General features: G+C 41.8%; 1 pseudogene; it reads left to right on the top strand.

Annotated features, from left to right (window-relative positions):
* Nucleotides 1–890: 890 nt before the first annotated feature.
* On the top strand, nt 891–2,156 carry LOC131914564 (nucleophosmin-like; annotated as a pseudogene).
* Nucleotides 2,157–20,261: the final 18,105 nt, after the last annotated feature.

The raw sequence follows: 20,261 nt of genomic DNA, 5'->3' as shown, positions 1-20,261 counted from the left end.
GGAAATCAGTATGGCGGTTTCTCAGAAAAACTAATTTGTGATACCCAAAGTGTAAGTACATAGCTGCAAGCGGCAACAGGTCTCTTGTCCAAACTATTCACCACCATGACTATAGGTAGACCCTTTACCAGGACTGCTGGGCCTGAGGAGATGGCTTATTTGGTAAAGGGTCTGCCTATAGGCATGGTGGTGAATAGGCATAAGGATCTGAGTTTCAATCTCTGGCACCCACATAAAAAGCCAGGGACAAGCCGGGCGGTGGTGGCGCACACCTTTAATCCCAGCACTCGGGAGGCAGAGCCAGGCGGATCTCTGTGAGTTCGAGGCCAGCCTGGGCTACCAAGTGAGTTCCAGGAAAGGCGCAAAGCTACACAGAGAAACCCTGTCTCGAAAAACCAAAAAAAAAAAAAAAAAAAAAAAAAAAAAAAGCCAGGGACAGTGGCACATGACTATTTCTCCAAATACTGAGGAGACGGGGAATGTGGAGACAGGAGAAGCCCTGGAGTGCATTAACCAGCCAGCCTAGCAGAATCATTGAGATCCAGGACAGTTTCAATAGGCAGTAACTCATTCACTGCTGAGATTTGCTTTGCTAAGGGGTTGAATGCTCAGGGATATCTTCATGACCTTGGAGTTGGTAAGGAAGAGGTTGGGCTTTTTCTTGTTATTATTGTTTTGTTGTTGTTGTTGTTTTGTTTTGTTCTTGGTTTGTTTTTGTTGTTGTTGTTGTTGTTGTTGTTGTTTGAGACAAGATCTCTATGTAGTCCTGCCTGACCTGGACTCACTATGTTAAACCAGTCTGGCCTTGAACTCACGGATCCTCCTGTCTCACAAGTGCTAGGATTAAAGGCATGATCCATAATCCTGGCAGGAAAAGGTTGTTTAAAGTAAGACATGACCTGGCATGATTCCAGCCTGTGTGTCTGTCCTGAGGAGCAGCAGGCAGTTTCCTCCGTCCGACTTCTCACACTGAAGTGTATGCCTCCACCTCATGGAAGACTTGATGGGCATGGACATGAACCGTCTTAGGCCTCAGAACTACTTTTTGGTAGTGAACTAAAAGCTGACAAGGATTATCACTTTAAGGTGGATAAATGATGAGAATGAGCACCAGTTATCACTAAGAATGGTTAGTTTAGGGGCAGGGCAAAAGACAAATTACACATTGTAGAAGCAGAAGCAATGAACTATGAAGGCAGTCCAATTAAAGTAACACTGGCAACTTTGAAAATATCTGTACAACCAACAGTTTCTCTTGGGGGCTTTGAAATTACACCACCTGTGGTCTTAAGGTTGAAGTGTGGTTCAGGGCCTGTGCACATTAGTGGACAGCACCTAGTAGCTGTAGAGAAAGATGCAGAGTCAGAAGATGACGATGAGGAGGATGTAAAACTCTTAAGTATGTCTGGAAAACGATCTGCTCCTGGAAGTGGTAACAAGGTTCCACAGAAAAAAGTAAAACTTGACGAAGATGGTGAGGATGAGGATGGTGATGATGATGATGATGATGATGATGATTTTGATGATAAGAAAGCTGAAGCAAAAGTTCCAGTGAAGAAATCAGTATGAGATATCCAGCCAAAAATGCACAAAAATCAAACCAAAATGGAAAAGACTTAAAACCATCAACACCATGATCAAAGGGTCAAGAGTCTTTCAAAAAAAAAAAAAAAAAGGAAAAAACTCCTAAAACACCAAAAGGACCTAGTTCTGTAGAAGACATTAAGGCAAAAATGCAAGCAAGTATAGAAAAAGGTGATTCTCTTCCCAAAGTGGAAGCCAAGTTCATTAATTATGTGAAGAATTGCTTCCAGATGACTGACCAGGAGGCTATTCAAGACCTCTGGCAGTGGAGGAAATCTCTTTAAGAAAATGGTTTAAACAGTTTGAAATATTCTGTCTTACTTAGTTTCTGTAACAGTTGATATATCTGGCTGTCCTTTTTATAATGCAAAGTGAGAATTTTCCCTACTGTATTTGATAAATGTTGTCCAGGTTCCATTGCCAAGAATGTGTTGTCTAAAATGCCTGTTTAGTTTTCAAGGATGGAACTCTACCCTTTACTTGGTTTTAAGTATGTATGGAATGTTATGATAGGACATAGTAATAGTGGTGGTCAGATGTGGAAATGGTAGGGAGACAAATATACATGTGAAATAAACTCCATATTTTAATAAAGTAAAATTAATTAATTAATTAATTAATTAAAAATAAAAATAAAGTAAGACATGAGGGGAAAAATGACCATGAAGACAACTTTTAAAAAATTGGTAATTTTTTAAATATTTATATTTTATGTGTATATGTGTCTTTGTGTATATATATGCAGATGCATGTAGGTGCCCTCAAAAACCAAAAGAAGGTATTGGATCCCCTAGAGCTGGAGTTACAGGTGGTAGTGAGCTAACCTTGTGGGTCCTGGAAACTGAATTCCAATCCTCCAGCCTACTTGCTTATTTTTGAGATAGGGTCTTCTATAACAGGCTAGCCTTGAACTTGTTATGTAACTGAGGATGACCTTGAACTTCTGATCTTCCTGCCTCTACCTCCCAAGTGCTGGGATTACACGTATACACCACCATATATACCCAGTTTATGGAGAGCTGGGAATAGAGCCCAGAGTCTCATGCATGTTAGGCAAGCACTTTACAAACTGAGCCACATACATCTCCAGCCCAAATTGGGCTTTCCTGAAGTTAAGAATTCTCTTCATTAGAAGACACTTATGACGAGCCAGAAAGGCAACACAGAGTAAGAAATGAAACTGTTGGCATATAACGCAGACAGGCCCCATAGCCAGAGTAGGGAAATGAATGCAAATCAGTAGAAAAAGACAACCCAGTAAAAACTGACCAAAGGCTTATGCAGACATTTCAGAAACCCAGGGCTCTTTTGATGGCCTGGTGAGCATATGGAAAGTTGGAGACTTGTCAGTTGTCAGAGAAATCGAAAGGCAAATTGAACCATCAGCACACAGTCATAAGTCTAGACAGATCTTTATAAACCAAATGGCAGGGCTCTGACTCCCACAGATTGTTCTCTTAACTTCATTCATGCTGTGGCACCTGCCCCCAATAAATGCTTAGTTTTGTTTTTTCAAAACAGAATGTCGAGCGATAGGATGCAAAGCAGCTGAGGCTAATGAGAATGTGAACTGGCATTTCCTAATGCCACCCATAGTCCCAAAGTTCCCTGCAGTGAGTACACCCATCAGAGGAGGATGTTAGAATGTTCACACTAGTTCTGTTTATTAAAGCCACAAACTGGAACAACACAAATGTCCATCAACAATAGACTGAAATTAGGCATGGAAGGAAGCAGGAAAGGGGGGGAAAATCTATAATCTGAAGCTGCTTAAGTATCCAGAGTTCCTTCTGCTGTATTGTGACTTTGCTTTCTTCTTTACTGTTTTAAGGTTAAAAGTTCCAGGATAGGTAGTTTAAGCTTGTTGGGCAGGAGGGGGCAGGGGTTTGTTTTTGTTTTGTTTTCTATTACATATGAAACAGAGCCAAAGGTGTTAAATGACTTGCCCACTCGACAGAGCTTAGTCAGTGGTGGAGTAGAGACACAAACAACAGACCCTATTTCATGTCACTGCACCAAACTTTGTGGAGTCAGGTTCAACTACATTTCCTTGTTGGACTGGCAAAGCATGAGGAATCTTAGGTTTCCACCTAACCTGGGGAATGAGACTCTCTAGCTCCCACTGGACTCACAGTAGTTGTTCAAAACCTGATTCTGCCACAGTTCAGGTGAGAGAAGGGTCAGTAGATGGAGAAGCGTAGGGTATCCTGTGTGTGCTAGGATCAAACTCAGGGCCTCCCAAGTGTACTCTGCCACTGAGCCTCCACACCCACCCTCTCTGTCCAAAAGTCATCTCTCCTCTGAAACGCCCTGGGTCTTGTCTATCTGGATCTAGGGCTTATCCTTTGCATTGTCCCTGCATCTCCGATTTAGGTGAACTAGGTGGTATGAAATGAGACTGCCTCGGTAGGTCAAAAGAAGTCAAGAACAAATCATCCCGCGGTATTTAAATATTCCCGCCATCTGAATGTCTGTTCTGGAGTAGTGCCTGGCATATAGTATTGGCATCGATGAATCAGTAAGAAGTTGAGGAAATGTGATCCTTACCCCACCCCCCACCCACCCCACCCCCCGCTCTGAAGTCCACAGCCGGTGCCAAGCAGGGGCGCCTTCCCTGCCGAGGCTCCGCTGGGTGGGGCTCGCCTATCTCCGCTTAAGGGCCTCGCCCCTTTGGCGCGAGTTAATGAGATTAGCAATTAAAAGGCGGGCAAGCAGCGTCCAGAGACCAAACCCTGACAGACACCGAGCGCGGGCCATGGAGAAAGCACGGCCTCAGTGGGGCAACCCGCTACAGTTTGTGTTCGCCTGCATCTCCTATGCGGTGGGCTTGGGCAACGTGTGGCGCTTCCCCTACCTGTGCCAGATGTACGGCGGAGGTGAGTGCGGACAGACAAGTCGCGGCAGGTGCCTGGACGCCGGCGTTCAACCCCGTGCGCCCCAGCTGGGGGTGGCATTCTGTCCCGAGCGCCCCAGCTCAGGAAAGTCCTATGCGCTTCTAGGGCGAGTGGCTCTTATGACAGCTCAGAACGCCGAGGCGCAGGGCCTTTTGCTCTAAGATACTGAGCCTCGAGGTCCTGAGCCAGAGCTGCAGCTCCAGCAGGTGCGGGGCAGCGGTGGGGAACTTGCTGTCCCGTGGCACAAGTGCGTCACCCCTCTACCGAGGTGCAAAAGTGAGCGGTAAATTGTTTAACAGGAACTTGCCATACATCTTGCAGATCCGAAATTTAAGTCCCTGACCACAAGTTGAAACACAAAAGGATCGTGAGTTATTTCTTTAATTTGTCTTAATAAAAAAGATTGGTTTGTGGATGTGGAGACTTGGTTTGGGCTTGGAATCATAGAAGGCAGGAAAAACAAATAATTCCATACCCGGATAATTTGTTTCTTGGCTCTGCTGTTGTTTTGTTTTGTTTTCTCTGACTCGGGCATGGGAGGGGAGAAACGACTGAGGGTGAGGTGTGGGACAGACAGCAGCACCCTCACCCTGCATTTCCTTAGGGGAGCAAGGAGTGGGGAACTTCTGGACTGAAATCTGTATGGCATGAAGGAAGTAAGTCTCAGCATATATTTTAAAAAAAAAAAATCCTCTTCAATTCCATTTTCTAAAACCTTGTCTAAAGGAAAAGTCAGCATTTAACTGAGGCAGAAAATGCATGGTCACCATCTTTTAATAAGATCAAAACGTTAGAAACTTTTTAAGCCTTTCAATAAATTGTGGAACATTCACCTAATGGTGTGCTTGACAGCCATATAGGTAAAGTTTTAATAAGATTTTCTCTTAATATTTTATCCTATGTTAAGTGGAGGGAGAGGAAGTCTGATTCAGAACTAACATTTTTAAGCAGTTGTGCTTAAAACGAGAGAAAAGAAAACGAAGAGAAATATTCCAGTGTTTAGAGTGGTTCTCTGGGGGTTCTTGTTTACCTGACAGATTGTGTGTCTATACGCACGGGGGTTCTAGTCAGCACTGCTTTTCTCACCATCAGAACAGTTAAAGATGTTAAATTAGTGTATTACAAAATTTAACCTGTTTAAGAAAATCTAACCCTCCCTCCTCTTGTCACTCTAGCCAGATCAAAATCACCTCAACAAAAGGTTAATCTATAGATTTTTAAAAAGTGCACTCTTGATTCTCTGGCTCTTTTATTTTAATGTGAAGTATTCAAATAATCCATATGTAAAGGATATATGCCATCACATGCTTCTAATGCTTCATAACTGGCGTTGGAAAGAATTATTTTCACATTTTTAGTACACCTTCCTTAATACCTTTATCTGGCTCCATAGTTCCCAGCCACCAGGCCAGGTAAACCACACTGTCACATGACTGCTTAATTTCTTGTTTATAGTCTTTAGGTGGGTACAAGTGATGCTAAATGGCTTTGAAGTTGAATATGTGTGGGGAGACCTTCAAGATACTGGAAGAAGAAAGCAAAAGAAATTGTAGGCCTGATACAGTGGATGTTTTGTAGCTTGAGTTTTCCTGCCTGGACCACAGTCAAAGCAAATCTCTCTCACCTGCCAGTCCCACAGCCACTCAGACCCGACCAAGTAAACACAGAGACTTATATTGGTTACAAACTGTATGGCCGTGGCAGGCTTCTTGCTAACTGTTCTTACAGTTTAAATTAATTCATTTCCATAAATCTATCCCTTGCCACATGGCTTGTGGCTTACCAGGATCTTCACATGCAGCTTGTCATGGTGGCAGCTGGCAGTGTCTCTCTGACTCAGCCTTCCACTTCCCAGCTTTATTCTCCTCCTTGCCCCGCCTATACTTCCTGCCTAGCCAATGGCCAATCAGTGTTTTATTGATTAATCACCAACACATTTGCCATACATCCCACAGCACTTCCCCCCCCCCTTTTTTTTTCAAAAAGGAAGATTTTAACCTTAACAAAGTAAAATTACATATAATTTGGGAATTTGGGCGTAGCTTCTCTTACTACTTCCTGCTGGAGGGGGGCGCTGTATCTTATGGGGAAACAAAGAAAATTTTAGAATTATGGAATAGTCCATGAGGCTGTATCGTCTGAGCCAGATGCCTTCAAACCATTCTGGATGTTGGATCATCTGGGCCATGGTGTCATCAGAGACCTTTCAGGGGGTCTTGGCTGGTCAAACCTGATGTATCTTAATCTTGAACAAATCCATAGCCTCTGGCTTTCTGTGGAAACAAAAGCAGAGACTCCTTTCCAAAGTAACATATCCTTATATCCAAATTTTGAAGTCAAGGTATCTTTAAAATATACATTTTGGCATAACTGAACAGCTTTTACAATCAAATGTTTTTCTGCAGTTAAAAATCCCAAAGACAACACAATCCAGATTCTCTGTGTAATATCCGTCTTCACGTGGCTTATTTTTTATATTAACTTTACTGTCTCTTTAAAGACTTTATTTTTTTATCTATGTATTTGTTTCTATAACTCTATATATCACCTTTTTTGTCTCTTTCAAGCCTCCGTATATTTTACACACATTGTAAACTATTACACCTGAATCTGTCTTATTGTGAATCTATTGCTTTAAACTGCAGCAGCTGTGGCTGCTGGCTCCACCCACCTCAGCTTCCCAGCATGGCTACGTTTACTACCAGCTCTGGGAGCTATCGTGGGTCTATGCTTTTATCCAAGCAGCGTGTAGCCCAAAAACCTCTTTTTTTGTTTTGTACCTGCAAAGGCTAAATCCACCACGCAGCTTAATGTGCCACTTGCAGAGGCCTCATTCCTGCCATACTGCAGGTCAAGCACACACACCAGAAACCCACCAGTAGCTCAAACCGGCAGCTGCCGCTCATTTGAGAGAGACAATTAGGAACTGTTTTAGCTCCGTTTTAGAATCTTTTCTCAGTTTTTAGGTGGAAACTCTTGCCACCACGTTGGACGCCATTTGTAGCTTGAGTTTTCCTGCCTGGCCCACAGTCAAAGCAAATCTCTCTCACCTGCCAGTCCCACAGCCACTCAGACCCGACCAAGTAAACACAGAGACTTATATTGGTTACAAACTGTATGGCCGTGGCAGGCTTCTTGCTAACTATTCTTACAGTTTAAATTAATTCATTTCCATAAATCTATCCCTTGCCACATGGCTCGTGGCTTACCAGGATCTTCACATGCAGCTTGTCATGGTGGCAGCTGGCAGTGTCTCTCTGACTCAGCCTTCCACTTCCCAGCTTTATTCTCCTCCTTGCCCCGCCTATACTTCCTGCCTAGCCAACGGCCAATCAGTGTTTTACTGATTAATCAGCAACACATTTGCCATACATCCCACAGCAATGTTTAGCTGGGATTGAGGGTGGTGTAGATGAGTGGATTAGTATGGAGCAGGTGAGAGGGGAAAATTGTAGGTTAGACAGATAACAAATGTGTCCAGAATAAAAATTAAACTGTTTGTCCCGGCACAGTAGACATTTGACCATCTCTTGCCTAATAGTTCCACTTTATCCTATGCAATTCATCTTCATCCCAATCCCCAAGCTCTTCCCTGCCTCAAATACCCACAAGTTGGGTATCTAACTTCCCACTATGTAGCTCCTTCCCCTACCTTGGCTGATCTTTACTTGGAGAACTTCCATGTTACCCTCCCCTGCTGGTCTTTCTGACTCTCCTTACCTGTAAAATCAAATGAACACTTGGTCACAAACACTGGGAGCTTTAGAATTTTTCTCTCACCCTGCCCATCCAATCTCCCAGTGCAGTGAAGGAAGTACCCCATAAAAACGTACTGAATGAATAAGCAAGACCTGCAATGAAAAGCTATAAATTCAGGCTGAGAAGATGGCTCAGTGGATTAAAGTACATGTAGTGCAATCATGAGGATCAAAGTTTGGATACCCAAGACCCAGGTAAACATCTGGCAGATGTAAGGGTCTGCACTCAGGAAGCAGAAACAAGATCCGTAGAGCAAGCTGGGTAGCTAGACTAGCCTGTTAGAAAACTCTGAGTTCAATTAAGAGACCTTACCTCAGAAAACAAAATGGAGACTTATGAAGGAAGACACCACCATCAACTTCAGACTTACACTAAATATGTGCACATGTATACACACACAAAGTCAACAATGAAGGGTGCTGGTGGCACTCCCACCCCACTCCATATAGGTCAACTGACAACAAGTTATTAACATCACCCCAAACCAGGTGGTTTCAACTCATTCTTAGCCTCCATGGTCAGGATGGATCAGCTACAACATGAGAAAAACTCTGGACTCTAGAGCAGTGGTTCTTAACCTGTGGGTCACAACCACTTTGGCAAACCTCTATCTCCAAAAATATTTACATTATGATTCATAATAGTAGCAAAATTACAGTTATGAAGTAGCAATGAGAAAAATTTTATGGTTGGAGGTCACTACAACATGAACTGTAGGAAGCTTGAGAACCACTGCTCTCTAAAAGACGTAAAAAGTCTTCTGACACAGATGCAATCATGCCAGTCAACAAGGAACTTGTTTATAAACTGCCAAAAAAAAAAAACCCTCCAGAATCAAACAGATTGTAACTGTTCCCTTCAGCCAGCCCTGAATAAAGAATGTTAATTCTGAGGATTATGTTCCAGGTGTCCCTCTTCTCTGCACAACTCTGCCACTCCAACCCCTGCACCAAAGACAAAAAACAAAAACAACAAGGATGATGAAGGAACTTTACAAAATCCCATTTTCAAAAAAGTCAGCAGACCAAAGTCCAAGGCATTAATTACTTCAAGGCTGCAAGTGTGCTGAGCACAAATGTGTGATAACACACATGCACTGGCAGCTTACATAAATGTGTGTGTGCATGTGGTGTATTTAAATGCATGAAAAATGTGTGGAAGAAAGAGCAGTTGTGTGGCTGGAGAAAATTTGGATTGTGCATTTTCCCTGTCTTAATTATTCTCTAGATGATATTTGAACAAGGAAAAAATTAGAGGGCATCTGACTTTATGGAAGGTCAAGTCATTCTCAGAGTTAATGTTCCATTCCTCTTCAAAGCTCTCATTTCCCTCTGGGATAGGAACTAAGTTCTTTTAGCCCCCTTAATTTTGATAACACAAATTGCTCAACATATTGCATCTCGAATGGAACCCCTCTCAGAGACCCATAGAGAGGACAGGATCTGACTTTTTTGGGGGGTGGGAGGTTTGAGGCAGGATTTCTCTGTGTAACAGCCCTGGCTGTCCTGGAACTCGCCCTGTAGACCAGGCTGGCCTCAAACTCACTGAGATCTGCCTGCCTCTGCTCCCAAATGCTGGGATTAAAGGTGTGAGCCACCACTGCCCAGCCAGGATCTGACATTTTTAAACAGGGCCTGTTGAGACTGATACTACCAGTTCACAGACCATACCTTGGAAGAAGGGTCAGGGTTGTTCAAATGTTCCCATTCTATCAGCTGCTGGGGGCTCAGCTTGTCATAGCATTTGTTTTGCATCCTGGTATAAACATTCCCACTATGGATGGCTTCAGAATGCTACACAGTTCCAGGGTGTGGCGAGACTGAAAAGAGGTGAGGATGGCTCGGTGTGTGTGGTGCTCTGGGAAGGTCTGCATATACCACTGGAGTCAGGTGCTATGGTGACCGTAGCTCAAATGAGCGTCCAGCCTGAGCATGATGAACATCAAAGTGTCCAGGAATGGACAGGGACTTACCCTACAGTAAGTGTATGCACGCACTTTCAGGCTGTGTCTTGTGCTGTTTCTATAGTTCTGGGTGGAACAGAACCTGAGTGTCAGAGGTCAGGCATTAATACTCTAGCCAAAAGCCAGGTGTATGCATGCACATTCAGGCTGTATCTTGTGCTGTTTCTATAGTTCTGGGTGGAACAGAACCTGAGTGTCAGAGGTCAGGCATTAATACTCTAGCCAAAAACCAGGTGGTGGCGCACATGCTTTTAATCCCAGCACTCAGGAGGCAGAGGCAGGCAGATCTCTATGAGTTCGAGGCCCACCTGAGCTACAGAGTGGGTTCCAGGAAAGGCACAAAGTTACACACAGAAATCATGTCTCGAAAAACCAAAAAAAAAAAAAAAAAAAAGGAAAGAAAGAAAAAGAAAAAGACTCTAGCCAAAATGAACTTGCAGATATTAGGCCCTAAAGTTGTGGTCTAGGCCATAGAAGATCCCTCTGCTGCCCTTCCCTGGTATTTTCAGCATCAGTCCTAGTGACAATGTACTCCACTGGGCTTCTGGCATGTCAGTCAGTCATGCTGTAGAGCATTTTCTACAGATGTTCAAGTCAGTCTTCATAGTACTCCCAGGGTTGACCCTGTCTGTTACAGAGGGAAAACATGCCCAGAGGAGCAAAGACGGCTTCAGGAGGAATAATGAGGCTTCAACCATCTGTTTGCAAATGGGACTCTTTCTACAGCACTCTGTAGCTTCTGTATTTAATGTGATAAAGGCAGGAGCTCCTCTTGTGGTTCTCTCAGTCAGGGCTTAAGATGGACATTGGAGGGGGCCTGGCCAAGAGCTTGGGTGTCCTCTGTGTTCTCCTTTAAAGGTCCCATGTACCTTTTGTTCCAGCCTTTTCTCTATTTCTGCCCTTCTCTGCATACACGTCACAATGTCTGATGTCTTCTGTGCATTTCATCCCTTCACCCTCCCCTGGAAACCTCCTCCTCCCCAAATCAAAAGTATCCCATGCAGCCCTCCTAGGCACCTAGGCTAAGCCATCTCTCCTCTCTGTGGTGATGTGTCTCACCTCATGGTAGAGAAGATAAGTGACAAGACTCAGTGCCCATGTGTTGGAGAAGCCTCCTCACTATGGGATTCTTTGCAGTCTGTAATCACTGTCTTATATTTTGTTATAAGAAGTAAGGGACATAAAACAATTAAAAATGAATAATATAAACCTTCTAGGAACTTAAGTCATTCCATAAATATTTACTGAGTATCAGCTACAAGGCAGGACTTATATTATGGGGGAGCTAGCAGAGATGGATACTACATTGGGGCAAGAAGGGGCAAATGTATAAACATTCTACGCACAGAGCAGGTGGAGCTTTCACAGAAGGCTGTTTACTGAAATAATGGAAGAAGGACTTGATGTATGATGGAGTCTAGAAAGCCTCTAGCAATGGCATCTTTAAATGAGCGCACCAGATAGAGTTAACAATACTTAGAATACTCTAAGCAGAGTAAACTGTGCAAAAGGCATAGAGAGCATACATTTGAGGAAAATAGCTAGAAACTCCAGGTGACTGTGATACATGAAGCAGAGACCAAGGCAATGGTTGGAGAAGTGAGAGGGGGTGAAGAGGTAGCCAGTATGTCTTCAAAGGGCCTTGTTCATGGCCTGAAGAAGAACTTCAATTTTTACTTATGAGGGCAAGGCCAGGGTTAAGTGGGAGAGTGGTGTGGTCATCATTATGAAGCACAGCAGGATGATGGCCGGAGATAAACTGGGTGGTGGGTGAAGGAAGGATGTTACAAGATAGGCGCAGAGAAAGGACTAGGAGAGAAATCCTCGAAATTTTAGATCCAGGTAGTCAGAGACAATAAGAATGGTTTCAATTTTCCTCACCTGTGCTTCTGCTTTGTTTCTAAAACATGGATCTGAGTCAACCCGCCCCCCATGGAAACCTGTAGAGTAAACTGAAGTGGGAAGGAGGATAAATGAAGAGAATGAAGGAGTCAGATGGAGTCCTGCATTGAGCATAAGAGTGGTTCTTTAAGTGGTCCCCATCACAACAGGCTGCAGGGTCATCTAGGATGTTGCTTCTTAAATCAAGAAAGTGCATGCCTCAAGAAGGAAATCAGGTTAATGGATACCTGCTGTAGGTTTTGTAGAGGACAAAGGTATGTAAGTGGAGGGAGACCAAGAATCAGAAAACATGACATGAGTTGACTTTCTGTAAGTTGCTAACTTTGGGTTTTCTATCTCTTTTTTGAGTCTCAAAGAGGTAGAACTCAATGTAAGGGCTTGGCCCTAGGGATAAATGTCACACAGAAAAGAATTTATCTACTGACGAGATCCTTGGGTTCAGCAAACAGGGTACTGCTATGGTAATTATAAAGATAAGTAATTGCATGCTCCAGAATAACCTATTATTTGAGTAGGAACTCTAGAAAATAGAGAAATATATGAAGAATAAAATACAAAATCAGGGTCTAGAGATGAGGCTTAGTTAGTAGTAAGACATTCACCTAGCATGAGTGAAGCCCTAGGTTGAATCCTTACTACACACACACACAAAATAACTAACAAACAACAAAAAAAACCTTGAAATTCCACCACCCAGAGATAATAACTGTTCCTATTTTTTGTTTAATAAGTTATAACTACATTTTACATGTCATTTGATGTTTTGTTCTTAAAATTAACCTAGCCTAGGGGCCAGCAAAATGGCTCAGTGAGTAAAAGCTCTTGCTTCCAAATCTGATGACTTGAGTTCAAATCCCAGAACTAAATGACAGAAAGAGAGAACCAACTCCTGCACATTGTCCTCTGACCTTTGCATTTGACTTCTGTACACATGATTTCGCATATGTAAGAAAGCACCTGGCCAGACACGATGACTAATAGCACTTAGGTAACTGAGGCAGAGTGATTTTGGGTTCAATATCAGTTTATGGTATGTAATGAGATCCTGCCTCAAAAGAAAGAAAAGAAAGGAAGGAAGGAGGAAAGAAAGGAAGAGACAAAAAATGGAAAAAAAAAACTTTTGAAATCATTTTCAAAGTCATGTCATATTCTTTAAAAATATAAACTTAAATAGCTCTATAGCATGTCATTTATAGAGGTAACAACACATTTAAACATTTTCCAGTTGTGGAACTTAGTTGCCTTAAGATTTGACACTTTATTATTGAATTGTCATAATCTTTTAGTGGAAGAGTTCAATCCATTTATAATCATTATCAGACTATATTCGCTATATTCGTTATTATTATTATCATTATTATTATTGAGACAGGGTTTCTCTGTGTAGCCTTGGCTGTCCTGGAACTCACTCTGTAGACCAGACTGGCCTCAAACTCAGAGACCTGCCTGCCTCTGCCTCCCAAGAGCTGGGATTAAAGGTGTGCGCCACCACCTACTGGCTATTGGCTGTTTTATGCTATCTTACTGTTTGATTGTTGCATTTTGATCTCTTATAATATAAAATATATTTGCTTTTTTCTCTCAAATGGTTACAAGTTTTAAGTTCTGATTTTACTCTACCAATAGTTAATTCAAATTTTTGGAAAAAAAAGTATTTCCTCCATCAGTATCAAGAATGAAATGTTATCTTTGATATCACCCTGTGGAGTTGAAACTTTTAACACATTGGCATTCCATTTTATGTTGTTATAACTGAATAGCACCAAGTGAGTAATTTAAAGCTCATGAATCTGAAGGCTGAAACAGTCTAAGAGTATGATGCCTGCATAGGCTGCTTTTCTCATTGCTATGACGTAGTACCTGACAACGGTAACCTAAGGAAAGAGGAATTTGGCTCACAGCCTTAGGGTAGCATCCATCCTGGGAAGGAAGTAATGGTAGCAGGAGCATGAAAGCTGCTGTTTTCCCTGCTGTCACCACCACTCTCACATCTGCTAGCATGTCTATGCATACACACAGGTGCGTGGGTGCATGTTCACATGTTATCTACACACGTGCGTGACTCCAGACGTCAACATTGTATCTTCCTCAATTGCTCTCCACCTTATTTTTAAAATTTTTGAAACATTTATTTTTATTTTATGTCTATGAGAGTTTTGTCTACATGTGTGTCTGTGTACTATGTACAAGCCTGGTGCCCATGAAGGCCAGAGGGGGTGTTGGATCCCCTGGAACAGGAGTTATGGATAGTTGTTAGCTACCAGGTGAGTGCTGGAAATTGAACCCACGTCATCTGCAAGAGCAACCAAAGCTCTCAACCACTGAGTCATATCTCCAGCTAGTCCTTGTACTTTATTTTTTGAGACTGAACTCACTGAACCTGGAGTTCTGCTAGGCTGGCTGTTCAGCAAGTCCCAAGGACTTATTGTCTCTGTCTCCTCAGTGCTGGGATGAAAGGCATACTCAATTTTTTCTGTGGGTGTTGGGAATCAAAACTCAGGTCTTCCTATTTGTAGGACAAGCCTTTTACTGACTGAACGATCTCCCCAACCCCTCTTTGTCCTTTTTATTCAGTCCAGGACCCTAGCCCATTGGATGGTACCACCCATATTTAAGGTAGGTCTTCCCTTTTCAGTTAAATCTTTCTGGAAACATCCTCACTGACACATCCACAGGTGTGTTCCTTCAGTGGCTTTAAATCTAGTCAAGGTAACAATGAAAACTGCTCACCAGAGCCAGTACCTGCTCTGCATTATGCTATATTATAACATGACAAAGGATCTCACATGCTGAAACAGAGCAGCTCTGCCTAGAAAAGCTTGCTTTTATTCCAAAGCCACTCCATCGCTATGTTTCATTAATTCATTAATCCAGCATCCCCATGATCCAATCATCTCTCATAGGTCCCACCTCCATATATCATTATCATATGAATTAAGGACTTGAGTTTCCAACACATGAAACTTGAGGGACACCTTCAAACCACAGCATACTTCTACTTCTTGCTCCTTTCCTTACACCATTCTATATAGCACATTTTAAAAATATAATCTGGGATTTCATATATGTGACAATGATTATTTTATTATTAATAATCATGTTTCCCTATTCATAAATTCTTTTTCTCTTTTATATTATTTTTCCAATGAAATCACCAGTATTATTTTTACACTTCATTGTTTTGCTTATTTATTTACTGTTGATTACTTATTTTATAACACAACTCCATACTTGAGTTCTTTCTTCTGATCCCACACTGCAGCTCATCAACAAATAATTCTTTCAGGAACAGAAAATAAAGGACTCAATGTTAAGATTAGCTTTCCTTTGTAGCACCATGAATGGGTTGCAATCTCCTTTGCTCAAAATCTATAATATTTTTCTATTGTTTTCAGATGTTTAATTCTGTGATGGAGAATTCTGTAGCTAATTTTATTAATTCTTAGATACCCTAGGCACTTAAAGTATCATGGAAATATATGTGATGTTCTATATAATATGATGTTCACAATTACACTATCAGGAAATTGTCTTACAAATCTCATTATTGCACATGTTCCAACTCTTGTGTCTGTGGTGTTCTCTCCCTCTCAGTTCTAGATAGAGCAAGGGCTTAAGCTTGCTGGCCATGCCTTGTCCACCTCTTAATTCTTTTTCTGTGTTTGTGACTATGCTCTACTTTTTGCTCCTACTGGGCTTTAAATTTAACAATCATATTTTTTCATCTTTAAAAAACCTGTTTTCTTCTGCACTGTTCATCATCATTGCCTGATGATATACAATAAACATAAATCCTCTCTGCTTTCTTCTCTTTCTCACAGCAAGTCTATTTTAGAGGAGGACATTTGTTCTAACACTCTGAAGGGTTTTTTTTGTGTGTGTGTTTATCTACAGTGTCTTATCATAAGTTCAAAGAATACTTCTTATTGCCCATCCTTATGGATAGACTTTCTCCTGTCTTATCTAATGCACACACTGAAGGGTTTGTGTGTGTGTGTGTGTGTGTGTGTGTGTGTGTGTGTGTATGTTTATCTACAGTGTCTTATAAGTTCAAGGAATACTTCTCACTGCCCATCCTTATGGATAGACATTCCCCTGTCTTATCTAATGTACACACAAGTAAAGTCAAAGGAAGTTAAAATAGTTCTATGTGAATTTGTTTGTGTAGCGGTCAAAGGACAACTTTTGAGAATCAGTTCTCCCCTTCTACCATGTGTGTCCCAGGAATCAAACTCAGGTCATCAGGCTTGGTGGAAAACACCTTAACCTGCTAAGCCATCTTACTGGGCCCTATGTGAATTTTTAGGTGCTCTGTTATTAGCAACATGAGTGACTTTCAAGACATTTCCATCATTATCCTCCAGTAATATCTTTATTACCTACCCTCCTATAGAACCACTACTGTAGAAACCATTATCACCAACAGTCTGTGGAGGACATGCTCCTTGTCAGACCCTTTGTTAAGAATTAAAGGGCCGGGTGGCAGTGGCGCATACCTTTAATCCCAGTACACGGGAGGCAGAGCCAGGCAGATCTCTGTGAGTTTGATCTACAGAGTGAGATCCAGGACAGGCACCAAAACTACACAGAGAAACCCTGTCTTGAAAAACAAACAAACAACAAAAAAAAAGAATTAAAGGGCAGTGGTGAGCCAGATAGAGTCTTCCTCTGTCCTCAGTGGGTGGCTTAAAAAAAGTCTGGGAGTAACATAGCTATAAATAGTACAGGGACAATTGTAAATGGAAGTTTCCTGTCCCGACCACCCAGTTCCAAATAAACACACAGAGGCTTGTATGAATTATAAATGCTCAGCCAATAGCTGAGGCTTATTACTATCTAGCTCTTACATTTTGAGTTAACCCATATTCCATATGTACGGTCTGCCACATGGTGGTACCTTTATTAGCATGGCACATTCATTTCCTGCTCCCTCTGGCTGGCGACTCCTGACACCACCCTTCTCCTTCCCATCATTCTTAGTTTGGTTGTCCTGCTATACTTTCTGCCTGGATACTGGCCAATCAGCATTTTTTTTATTTATTTATTTATTTATTTATTTATTTATTTATTTATTTATTGGTTTTTCAAGACAGGGTTTCTCTGTGTAGCTTTGCGCCTCTCCTGGAACTCACTTGGTAGCCCAGGCTGGCCTCGAACTCACAGAAATCTGCCTGGCTCTGCCTCCCGAGTGCTGGGATTAAAGGCATTCGCCACCACTGCCCGGCAATCAGCATTTTATTAAACCAATTCGAGTGACAAATCTTTACAATGTGCAAGAGGATTATTCCACAACAGACAATTGCCTCAAAAGCAGGAACTATGAGACCAAAGATGAAGACCCTACCTCAGTTTTTGAAGAAGTTATTGGAAAAAGCAGTATGCGTAAAAGGACCAGTAAGACCTGAAAGATACTAACCTGCAGTCACCAAGTACTCCCTGGGCTCCAGCTTTGTTCAGTACCATGCAGAGCTGAGTAAGGACAAAAGCTTCCTCAGTAGTAAGAAGACATACCAGGAGAAAATGGTGGTTTCTGCATTTTCACATAGCTCATTACTCAGAAAGTAAGTCATACAGAGTATAGGGCAGAGAGGGAAGCCTGTAAGGAAGCCAGATGTGTGCAGAAAATGGAAAGGGGGAGACAAAAGTGAAGGTGCTAAGGCCTCCTAGCCAGGGAACAGTGGCCACAGAGGGAAAGTGTAAATTTTAGCTCAAGTATAAGGAGCAAGAAAAGAGGGTTTAACCAGGGAAGAGACAGAGGGGTAAAGTAGACCGAGTACCACAAAACCAGGGAGACACTTATAAACTGGGAGCCAGAAGACCAGTATGGAGATGGAATGGTGCATGATACAATGCTGGTCGAGATACATTGGCAGATTTCAGGGAATTAAGGAATAAGAACCATGTCACTTCCAGTCATCCAAGCTTACACAGACATACAGGTGGCAGGGATGCTAACAAAAAATGCTCATATATGCTCTAGTTATCTGTTGTGCATGACAAACCACTTGAAAATGATAGAGCATGTTACAGGCAGAGGAATTATAAACACAACTAATTCACTAATCATTGTTTTAGGTAAGAATTATTAGTTCACGTAAAATGACCATACAAAAGAATGAGAATCAAATTCTCCAAGTCTAATGCAGTGGCCAAGCATGCCTATAATGCAGCATTTGGGAGACAAAGGCAGGAAGATTGCCAGCCTAAGCCATACAATGAGACCATGTTCTAAAACAAAAACAAAAAGTACCCCCTCCAAATTACTTTGTTTCAAAGGAAAGAGTTAAGTTTCAGCAGAGAAATCTAGCAGACACCATTTAAGCCACATGAGCAGTCAACACTGCCAAAAAGGGGCAAATGGGCATCCTGTACCTCTGAAGGAGGACATCAGGTCACTTTAGTGTTTCTGCCAGAACCTCAAATGAGAGACATTCCACAAAATAAACTCACTGGTAAACTTCTAAAGTGTCAAAATAAAAAAAAAAAAATGAGGAAACTTTAAGACCAGATCTGAGAATCTGACTGTAAGCTGGATCCTGCTCTGGGAAACTGGTAAAATTTCAATAAAACCGTATAGTAAATATTCTGGTTTTGTTAACTGCATTGGGAGTCTGTCAGAGAATCTTGTTTTTAGAAACTTGGTCCCCACTCAATAATGTTTAGAGGTAGCATATTTCAAAAGTGATTAGGTCATTAGGGTTTGAGCATCAAATAGATTGTTATAATCACAGAAGTGAAGTTTGTTATAAAAATTGAGTTCACATCTCACTCTTGCCCTCTGCTGCACTTGTCTTCAGTAAGAAAGGACTCAAAGCCAGCACTGTGCTCTGCATGGTGCTTCCTCCAGAACCAAGAGCTAGTGCATTTCCATTCTTTACAACAGACCTGAGTGTAGCTAGAGTTTTCCTGCCTTGCCCACAATCAGGACAAATCTCTGTCACCCGCCAGTCCCACAGCCGCTCAGACCCAACCAAGTAAACAGAGACTTATATTGCTTACAAACTGTATGGCCGTGGCAGGCTTCTTGCTAACTGTTCTTACAGCTTAAATTAATCCATTTCTATAAATCTATACCTTGCCACATGGCTTGTGGCTTACCGGCGTCTTCACATGCTGCTTGTCATGGTAGCGGCTGGCAGTGACTCCCTCCGCCTTCCTGTTTTCTCTGTTCTCCTCTCTGTTAGTCCCGCCTATACTTCCTGCCTGGCCACTGGCCAATCAGTGTTTTATTTATTGACCAATCAGAGCAATTTGACATACAGACCATCCCACAGCACCTGAGCTCATATATTCCAAGATGCAACGTAAGTGCACTAAAATGTGTTACTTATGGAACATTTTCAGTTTTGAGATTCCTCTATAAATGCCTCATATAACACTTTCTCAGGAACATGTTTTATATGTATTTTTCCAAGTCCACAGTTGTTCTTTTTGTTCTGCTAAGTGTTATTCAAGGGGGAAAATGTAGTTCAGTTTATCAACATTTTCTTCTATAGATGGTGCTTTTACTTTTGAATCTAAAGCATCTTTGCCTAACCTGAAGTTATAAAGATTTTTCCTGTTGCTTCTTTAAGTTTTAAGCTCTAGATAGTAAATACAGGTCTATGATCTATTTTCATAGTTTTATATAAAATTTGTAATATGAATTACATTTAATTTATCTGTACATGCATTTTCAGTTGTTTTAGTGTCCTTGTCAAAAGGATGACAGAGCTCATTTGCCTGAACTGTGTAATTGGGGGTTGGGAAAACAATGCAAATGATTGCTGAGCAATGCTAAAAATATCCCCATTCCCACTTGGCACAAGGCCTTGGATTTCACCTGACCCCAAACAGCAGTCAAGTAAGTAGGTCCTGTCACAGAGACAAACTGACCATGGGACTCACTAGGTCTGCTGTGGTTACTGTTTGACACTTTGGGTTTTAAAAAAAATGAGATTATTTTATAACCTCTGAGGCTTGGACTACTATTCCATAAAGCTTGTGGGAACATAGCCTTTACTAGAAATAGATAAATAGATTTATGGGTAGACAGATAGAGGGACAGAAGGAAGAAAAGAAGGGTGGATAGATGGATGAATAAATGAATCAAAGGATGGTCAGATAGATGGGTGGGCTGATGTATGGTGAGAGAAATTGTAGAAGGGAGGGTGTGTGGA

The sequence above is a fragment of the Peromyscus eremicus genome, chromosome 7, assembly GCF_949786415.1.
Source record: "Peromyscus eremicus chromosome 7, PerEre_H2_v1, whole genome shotgun sequence".
In the NCBI taxonomy this organism is placed as follows: domain Eukaryota; kingdom Metazoa; phylum Chordata; class Mammalia; order Rodentia; family Cricetidae; genus Peromyscus; species Peromyscus eremicus.
This window is presented reverse-complemented; position numbering and strand designations above follow the sequence as displayed.